We start from the raw sequence: 1,470 nt of genomic DNA, 5'->3' as shown, positions 1-1,470 counted from the left end.
TATATATATATATATATATATATATATATGTATATATATACATGCATACACACACACACATGCATATATATGAATAAAATGTCTGTGTGTTGGGGGGTGTATTTATAATCATACGGAGAACATATACATTCCTGGACGAATATGTTTGTGTGCATAGAACATGCGCATACATCCGCAAACATAGTGGCATATACGTTTCACATGGATACAGAGTTATACATAAAACATACATGCCTACGCAGTTGGATGTTCACACCTACCCACACATGTATCTACTTGCAAAGTCTTTTTCCTATGGACACCTGCATTCCTAGAAATTCAGTTATATAATTATATACAAACAATCCACACAGACACATATATATACATAAATATACATGCGTTTACATATACATATATACCTGCATATATACATGTACTCATATACATATACACATACACATATATTACACGTCGATGTCCGCAGGCATTGCTACATATGTAGGCCAGTGCATGCAAACATGCATCACATTAGCAGAAATGCATGCGTGATTAATCATGCATACGTAGGTATAAACACACATGCACACACACACATGTACATGCACACACACACATGTACATGCACACACATGCGCACATACATACACACAAACGTATATGAGTGTACACCACGCATCATACATCCGTACGTAGAAAGACACTCATATGTTATCAGAGAAAGACGTACGCGCAGTCACGTAATATAAAACACAAGAACATCTACGCTCGGAAGCTTGGGGATATATGAGTATGAACTCGGTGTATGTTTATGCATATGCTAAATACATCGAAGCCCCGACTTTCCCGCTGAGTTTCCCTCGTCCTAAATCCTTGTACTAAACAGCATGTACAGAATCGCTTCCAGAAGGGTGCCTCTGTTTCAGATTGACTTCCGGTACATGTTTTTCCCCCCACTCCATCTTAACAGCAGTTAACCTGCAGCCGCTTAAAGGAAAAGCATTAATAACATCAAACTCGTCTAACCTTTTATTTACATTCAACATTTTTTCTCATTTCATAAAGGTTTATTTTACAGGCTACCGACTTCGGTTGTTGTTTACTGGTTTTAGTTATAAAAAAGACGTTCGCATCTGTTAGCCTCATGCTCCTTCCTATTTCTACCACTCCTATCCCCACCTCTCTCTCTCTTTCGATAATTATTACTTTACTAGAAATATGCATAGAAGACTTTTTTCTACCTATACATCTCAATATGACCTTATGCAGAAACATTTCCATTCATACATCTACAATTTTTCTTTCCAATTTCAGTCACAATATTTATGGATGAAAAACAATACACACAGCTACAGTAATTTTAGCATAACTTTAATCTCATGTCTGTATCAGAAATAGACACATACGTACATACATACATACATACATACATACATTAATAAAAAAAAAATGTATATATGTATATATATATGTATATATATATGTATATAT

This window comes from Octopus bimaculoides, chromosome 15 (assembly GCF_001194135.2).
Source record: "Octopus bimaculoides isolate UCB-OBI-ISO-001 chromosome 15, ASM119413v2, whole genome shotgun sequence".
NCBI lineage: Eukaryota > Metazoa > Mollusca > Cephalopoda > Octopoda > Octopodidae > Octopus > Octopus bimaculoides.
The sequence above is the reverse complement of the archived record's forward strand: the minus strand, read 5'-3'. Positions refer to the sequence as shown.